Here is an 8,366-nt window from a genome sequence, read left to right on the forward strand (position 1 = left end):
AAAAAAATGAAAAAAAAAACAGGGCTCGGGTCGGTTTTGGGCCCAAACCGAATTCTACCCGTTTCTGTCAGTTGGGTCAAATTCTGGGCCGAAAACTGTTTCTAAATATAGTGGGCCGAAATATTTTGATGGGCTGAAAATTCAGTTCGGCCCGGTTCAGGTTCGGTCTTAGTTGGGTTTTTTTATTTTTTATTTACTGCCCAATTTTTCCAGATCAATTAATCCATTAAAACAAAACCCTGAACAGAAGCAAGCAAAAATTCATGGCCCAGTTGGCCCAAGTTACCTGGAAACAACCATAAACAGTTAAAACATAACTGAACTTAAGAGTTTATAAAGTCTAGAAATGCAGAAACCTAGTTCAATAGTTCATTAGTCATTACAGAGCATCACAAATTCAACAAAGTCCAGAAACCCAAAGCCTAAAATCTAAGTGTATCTCTACAAAAGTGTATTTCATATGAACAAGAGGAAGAGTAAGCAAAACGAAGAGGAAGGTTAGGGTCGATAGAGAGAGTGGGTCGAGAGAGAGAGTGATGGTGAAGTGGTTCACTACCAAGTCCATCTGTAGCGATGGTAAAGGGAGACCGTGATGATGCAAAACGGCGATTGTGAAGGGAGACCGTGATGGTGTGATGGTGAAGTCGAGAGAGAGAGTGTGGGTCGAGAGAGTGAGAAACGGCGATGGTGAGGTCGAGAGAGAGAGTTAGTGTCACGCCCCAAATTTTGAATAAATAAATTCAAAACCGGGTTTGTTGTTTGCAATCCCGGTGCACTATTCTATGGTATAGCGGTTATTCCTGCAGGTGAGGACCACCAGGGCTGAGTACGAGGGCGTGGTTGCAGCAGTGTAGGTTCAGAACCTATTATTTGTTAGTGTACTGCTGTTTTTGGAATGCTCCTAGCGAGCGTCTACTTTTGTATTTCTTTCTTTCGAGCCTTGTAAACACTTGTTGATGTGATATTCGACTTAAGTGATCGAGTCTTTATTGACGTTTTGTTGTTGCTTAGATTAATTTGAAAAAGTTTCTATGCAATTTCGTAAAGTTGGTTAAGTTATCGCGTTTCGGTTTTGAATTTATTTATTCAAAATTTGGGGCGTGACAGTTAGAAAACTGAAAACGGCTAAGAGTGAATGAGAGAGGATAGTGGGTCGCATAGGTTAGGGTTTTTTTTTTTTTTTTTTGTGATTAGGTAAGGTCAAGCTCACATGAAACCTGTTACAAACCAATCAGAAATTAACATCTATTTAAATTTAATTAAAATTAATATATATTATATATAATTCGGCCGGTTCGGTTTATTCCAATCGATTCATAGAAAGAACCCGGTTTGATCCGGTCCGGTGCGGTCCACTGTTTTTTTCTAAACTGTTTCTTCTGGTTCGGTAACCGCAACCCGTTTTCCGGTTCGGTTCAGCCGGTTTTCAGGTCCGGTTCAGCCGGTTTTCACCTAACGGTTCGGTTTGTGCCCCCCTACTTAAAACTAGAGAAACACAATTCGTAAAGTCTTTGTGTTTGATAGTGACATAGGATGTATTTAAAAGTCTTTTAAAATTTGGTAAGAGGTTCACCTTACATTACCATAGTTATGTTGGAATTTTTTATATAATATTTCAAAATACAATATTTGTTCATTGAGTTCGTAGCCAATTAATTGGTGTTTGATTTTCCAATAATACATCATTCCATAAGTTGATATATTTTATTGCTCACTACATCCGTTACAATTGTGAGACATGTTAATTGCTTTGTTATCCATTGTTGACCAATAAGCTTTTCCATATTAGTTACAAAAGCCAACATTATGAATATTGATGATCATTATCATACCTCAATTACTAGTCTTCTTTGCTAAGCCATATATATACTCTCGTTCCTTCCTATTAGGGATGTTTGTGTATGATCACCATACATTCTCCTCAAGAGTTCTCTTATTATCAAATTCTAGTCAATCATAAGCTCTCAAATTCCACTTTCAAATGCCAAAGGAAATTATCAAGCAGTTTTAGGATCCGAGTATTGCGAGTGTACACTTACAAGGATCAACGATTGTTGTACCCTAGAGGGTAGGGCGCCATAAACCTGCTACACTGAGACATTGTCTCTGATGGGCGAAATTTACTCTTAAGGGCAGTGTTTACATGCATCAACAAGAAACTCTTTTCGAATGATGTGTCTTCCTGAAGCTTACAAATCTAAGAGATAATTAAGTTTCATATTACATGATTTTCAGCTTATTCCAACATCATTATGATTATGTTTATTTGTTAATAATAAAATGAATTTGTTAAAATTTATAGGAGCCGAAACTTGGTGATAAAAGTCGCATCTGTGAGCCCCTGTAATTCTATTTAGTAATTTCGGATTTTCATACGGTTGATTTCGAGTTTTATTCCTGATATTTAGAAGTTGAGTTAGTCCCGAAATACTTGGGCTAGGAACTAGTAGTAAGGTTGAATTTGGTTCAATTAAATTGGGCCTGTAGGAGACTTGGGTCGGCCCACATTATTGAACATATTGAGGAAGTTTAATTAGAGTATCAGCTACCTGAGTGCATGTTGTAGATGAAGTGTATAGCTGGGAAGGAGACACACGTCTAGGCTTCTGAACACCCACCGACCCACCGACTCACTCTCACCTATTTCACCTTCCTCTCTTCTAGTCTGTCCCAAAAACCATGCAGTGAAAGAAAAATCCAAACCCAGAGTTTCCTTCACCGAATCAATTACCCTCTCCTTTGTTTCATTAAAACATTCACCAATCTCACTCTTCTTCCTGTGTAATCCTCACCACCCACCATAGATACCAGCCATGATGGTTATTACCTGAAGGGAAATATGGGTGTCTGACCCATCAATTGAGATTGATCGTCTTAGGCTTGGATTCTGGATCGATTAAGGTAAGCTTCTTGAGCTCAGATATGTTCTTGGTGAATTAGAGATTGGGTTGTACAATTTTGATAATCTTGGTCTTGTTGGTATTTGAGATTGGACGGAGGAAGAGAGAATTGGAGAAGTGGGTTCTAGCGTTCATTGCTGCAATTGGAAGTTAGAGGCGTTGGGTGTGGGCATCAGTCACTAAAGTGGTCAAGGAAGGTAAGCTGACAATGATTAGTATAATTATATTTGTGGATTTTGGTTCATGCATGTTGAGGTGATGACGTCCTGGTGAGAATCTTGAAACAGGTCTAGTTGATTTAGTTGTTTACTAGTAATTAAAGAAAGATGAGTGGGTCTGCTTGTTGATAGCTTTATCGTTTGGTGATTTTGGAAATTAAGAGAGTTTAAAAGCTGTATTGTTTTGGTTGTTAAGTTGCAGACGTAATTAAGTACTTGGCAGAAATTAGATTAATTAGAGGCTGGGTTTGGTCTGAGTATATGTATAATTGTGTTGTTGTAAGAGCTAGAGTGATGGACATGATTGTTGGGTATAATTGCGGTACTTGACCAAAACTAGATCAAAGTTGAAAACTTGGCATGGTTTTGAGATACAATTGTGAGCTGCATGTTGGTGTTACGATATAGAAGGTACAATTCAGGTTTTGGTCAGAAGGTTGTTGGCATGGTATGATGCTTAATTATAAATCAAAGGGAGGCCATGATTATAAAGTTTGGTATATGCTGTGTTTGACGGTGAGCTTGTCTCCTTGGTGAAAGTTATGTACTCTATATAGAATTATTTGATTGTAATTCATAATTGGTCGAAATGGGTATATAGGTGAAGGGTAACCGTTTGTCTGTAGAGAGTTACTAACCAAAGATTTTCGGGTTTAGGATTTCCAGTTACCCAAGGCTTGAGAAGCAAAGGTGGAAACCCGGAGATTTCTTGAGTATGGATTCCAGGTAGGGGGAACTCACCTACGCCTCGCTAGAGTTTTCTATATATATTTGTTTTAAGTATTGCATGACTTACGCACGGTTTCGGTTTATTTTATGATATTATATTATATTCTATTTTATCTTCTTTTTTTATCGACACGGAAAATTATTAATAACGTGTCGAGGCCGTGCCATGCGGTTGAGTAAGTTAGATGACTTGAGAGCGAAGGGTGGCACTGACTTCCTTGGGTTCGATCCCCTTAACCTCCGGAGGGTTAGTTACGCCGGTCGTTCGGGTATCCCGGTCGTAATGACGGGCCCGGTACGTGTGTGTGACTAGGTAGTGGACGCTCTCGCTACGCTTACCTGGTAATCATTCTAATTAAGGTAAGGCCGTGTAGTTGGTCCATGGGACCGGTCATCTGGTTATAGAGATACTGGGATCCCGTCTATGAGTCGTATGTTTTACAATTTTACGTACCTTACTTATATACGTTATACGGTTTATGCATTTCTCATTTTATATCACGTTTTACTACATGCTATTTATAAAACCTAGTGGGGTTGAGCTCCTCTACTGGGCGATGAACGTATGTGATGCTCACCCCTACTTTCCCTCCAGGAACTGAGCAGGAGCCAGCTGAGGATCAGGCTTAGACGCTTGGGTGTTGGCATCGTCAAGTTGTGAATAGCTTCTTTTGGACTTGACTGTTGGTCTGGCAGGTGTTGCTTAGTCTCCCTTCTTTTGAAATTGTGAATGTGACTTTGTTTTGTTGTGGGAACCTTGTAAATTTGTTATTATCCACCTGCCTATCTTTTGGTGTGTGTTATTTAGCGTGAACTTGAAACCCGAACCTTGGACTCGTAACTTTTGTGGAATGTAAATAAAGTACTCTTTTGTTGTAAAATCTTTACGCTTCCGAATCGTACTCTCAACCTCAATTGTAAACGTTTTTCTCACCACAATCCTAAAAGGCCTTGCAAGCTTTTGTGGCACGGGTTTGTGGCACAAGCTGCAGGCTCGTGTTCAGAGGCTTGCGGCGCTGTAACGTGATCCTTCCGGGGCGTTACAGCATCCATCGACCTAAATTTGTTAGAAAACTTTGTCTAACTTAGTTATACATACAAATATTACAAACGAAACCTAGTGAAATTATTGTTACAAGTATGGGACCATTCTTGAATGAAAGAAGGGATTGAGTTGAAAGTGCAAATTTTCTCACTCCATGATTCCATGTATAGGTATCAGTATGATGTTTTTTTTTTTTTTTGGGAATTCTTTTGGCCCTTGTTAAAAATAGGGTGCAGCTATTGTCACCCTACTTGCTCATTACACCCTACATTTTAATTTCAATTATTAAGTATACTTTATCTAACCCATTTTTCTTTCCAAAAATATCCTTATATGACATATACAATTAAAAAAAAATTTAACGAAAATCTCTCATTTAGTTTATACCAATAAAAGAACTAAAATATATTAAAGTTTCGTATTAAAATCATAATCTGATTTACTTCCATCTTTTTAATTTTTCCATTCAGTTTCAATCAATGTCAAAAGATTAGTAAGTTAATAACTATGAGCAAAGAAGAAGAGATTGATTTTTTTTTTCTTTTTCGTTTCGTGTTTTATACTTTTACATCGGTGTTTACAAAGGGTATTGCAAAGAGTTTGATGAAGTTAACACTAATGGTTTTGCAAATCGAATAACAAATTAACAATGAGGAGGCAACAAAAAGACCAAAAAATAGTAAAAAAATTCAAATTTGAGTGGAGAAGATGAAGATCAATGTAAGAAATTAAGTAGTCTTTGTATTTAATTAATTGGTCGGTTATGTATTTAGTTGTTCTTACAGATTTGAATTTTAGAAAATTAGTGTACTTATTTGTCATTTTGCACTTGGGTAATATAGTCTTTCAATAATTCAAATGTTTGTATGGTGAAATAAGAAAATGGTAGGGTGGCAATAGCCGCACCCTAAAAATATATAGTGAAGTAAATGACATCTTAATTCCAAACTTAATTAAAATCTTACCACATTCACTGAAACTGAAATCTGGATTACTCGTTGTACATCAAAACTTGAAGCTATATTTGCCTCTTTGGTGATCAAACTTGGAAGAGTAGTCCCCAGCTCCCGACACTTCTATCATCCCCATGTGAACGTTAACATCTAGATCACATATATTGGTTTCCAATAATTTATAGAATATTCCATTACAGAACAAAATACAAGAAAATGAGAACACCAGAAGCCAAAAGTGCTTAGCTTCATCTTTGTCTCAACCCAGCTACGAGCTGTAAGCCATTAGTGATAATATCGCTTTGCAATTTGCTGTCAATAAAAACTTAGTACGTCATTTTCCTAGCTGCCACAACCACCAAAGTTGGTGTTGCTGTTGCCTGTGATTGATGGGGATGAGGTATCGAACACAGGCCTCCAACAGTCACTCAACAGACACCAGAAATAAGGAGTAGCAAACTCGTAGAGAATGGCAAATCCATGCCGAAAATAAACTGATATTATTCATAAACTATAAGCCATCTAACGACGATTACATTACCCATATTTATAGGGTTTACAATACTTGGAGAATAAGTAGACTTAAGCTAAAATGGAAAGCTAATTAAATGTAAATCCTAAATTAAATGTAAAATGATACCCTAAAAATATCTAAATAATAAAATATAAAATAACAGAATAATGCATTTGATGTTGGCCCATATGCTCCTGCATCAGACTCCCCTGGTTGGAAAGAATTCGCCCTCGAATTCGAGCCATTGATTGAAGAAATCCTGACAAAGTCTTCCATTGCTTCAGATCTTTTGTTGAACCTTTAACTTGCAATTGAATCCTTCCTTTCCAAACAAATAGATATTTGGAATAAATGATTATCCTTGACCCCATAAATTTTCTCTCCGACATTAACTTCGCAATCCCAAAATTTTTCTCACCATCTTTTATCTGAGTGACAAGATTAACTAATTCTTTGGGAATATGCATAATGAATGCATTAACTCCAACAAAATCAACAAATTTATGCTCAATATCTTTCAACAATATTGACTTGATTGCGGCTTTAATGTCGTCTTCATCATCACAATTTCTAGGAACAAATTCATTTTTCCTTTGGTCCTCCACACCACCATCACAAACTTCATAATCTTCATAGCAATCATACTTTGGTGGTATATCAAAACTCATGAAATTATTTTTTTCTTTTTCTAAAAATACTTCCTCACCAAATGGAAAATTAAAGATAGTGGACTTACAACCGAAATAGTTGAAAGTACTATGTCCCTCTTCATTTGACTCACACAACGGAGCACAATTATGAATTGGGCCAACGCATATCTCCCCGTCGGAACCGTCACCATCTTGGTAGAAAGTTTCGATGCGATCAACACGTTGATGATAGGTGGTAACGTCTCTCTCCCTGTCGGAACTCTTACGACTCCGTCGTCGAGCTTCAATGCGATCAATACGTACCGCAAGTTGCTGAAGCATCCTTTTGATTTCAGCCATGTCGTTGTTGATGTCACGATCCTCCATTCGAAAGCCTCCCCTTCTTCGCCCGACCTGAGACATGGAATCCACCAAGCTCTTGCCAAAGCTCTGATACCAATTGATGGGGATGAGGTATCGAACACAGGCCTCCAACAGTCACTCAACAGACACCAGAAATAAGGAGTAGCAAACTCGTAGAGAATGGCAAATCCATGCCGAAAATAAACTGATATTATTCATAAACTATAAGCCATCTAACAACGATTACATTACCCATATTTATAGGGTTTACAATACTTGGAGAATAAGTAGACTTAAGCTAAAATGGAAAGCTAATTAAATGTAAATCCTAAATTAAATGTAAAATGATACCCTAAAAATATCTAAATAATAAAATATAAAATAACAGAATAATGCATTTGATGTTGGCCCATATGCTCCTGCATCGGTGATTGTTCTGATTGGTTCCTCATCCAATATTGGCCTTCCCAGGCCAGTATCCTTTCGGGTGTTACACTTCATGATCGAAGAGCCTCACATGGTGTGTTACCAGATACATCACTGGAGATGTTGACACGATATATTTTGTTAACTTATATTGTACATTTGAACAAAAGTCCACTCCATCCTGGAAGGTAAAATGATACTCTGTGCGTCAACATAACATGTTAGATAATTTTGTATATATATATATATTGTTGTGTTGAAAAGTATAGTGAGAGCAATTTCTACCACATATTCGATTAAGCATCCACTTCATCGTAAGTGTAGATTGATTGATAATTTATTAACATAACATGTAAGACCTTTGGTAAATCAGCATGCAGTGTGAAGGAATTTCAGTCGAAAAAAGGTAGCAGGAAACTGATATTATCTCGTGATGAGAGTCATGAGACTTGGACATTAATACTAGAGGGTTTAGGAGAAACACAAATTTCAGAATCAACTTTACTGCTTGACACTACATTACAAAGAACTTCCTGCTGTTATATTATCATATATCTCTCAATTTCACTCTCTTCCACTCAATCAGATT

At 37.2% G+C, this 8,366-nt stretch overlaps 1 long non-coding RNA gene across 1 annotated transcript; it reads left to right on the forward strand.

The window, feature by feature from the left end:
* Positions 1 to 2,554: 2,554 nt before the first annotated feature.
* LOC133740804 (uncharacterized) lies at positions 2,555 to 4,853 on the forward strand. The gene is made up of 4 exons (XR_009861426.1): positions 2,555 to 2,901; positions 2,989 to 3,097; positions 3,776 to 3,844; positions 4,443 to 4,853. It is a non-coding gene; the product is annotated as an uncharacterized LOC133740804 (long non-coding RNA).
* Positions 4,854 to 8,366: the final 3,513 nt, after the last annotated feature.

This window comes from Rosa rugosa, chromosome 3 (assembly GCF_958449725.1).
Source record: "Rosa rugosa chromosome 3, drRosRugo1.1, whole genome shotgun sequence".
NCBI lineage: Eukaryota > Viridiplantae > Streptophyta > Magnoliopsida > Rosales > Rosaceae > Rosa > Rosa rugosa.